The following is a 223-nucleotide window of genomic DNA, read 5'->3' on the forward strand; positions in this document are numbered from 1 at the left end:
TTTACTCATTTCTGTAAACCCTAGCTACTAGTTCTCTATAAGTAGGACCTTTTGCTATTGTATTTTCATCTTTTGATCATGCTTTTATGATTGAACCCTCTTTGGGAGGCTGGCCTCATGGCCATGCCTAGACCTTGTTCTTATGTATTTTCAACGGTGGAGTTTCTACACACCATAGATTAAGGTGTGGAGCTCTGCTGTACCTCGAGTATTAATGCAATTA

The sequence above is a fragment of the Arachis duranensis genome, chromosome 1, assembly GCF_000817695.3.
Source record: "Arachis duranensis cultivar V14167 chromosome 1, aradu.V14167.gnm2.J7QH, whole genome shotgun sequence".
NCBI classification, from domain to species: Eukaryota; Viridiplantae; Streptophyta; class Magnoliopsida; order Fabales; family Fabaceae; genus Arachis; species Arachis duranensis.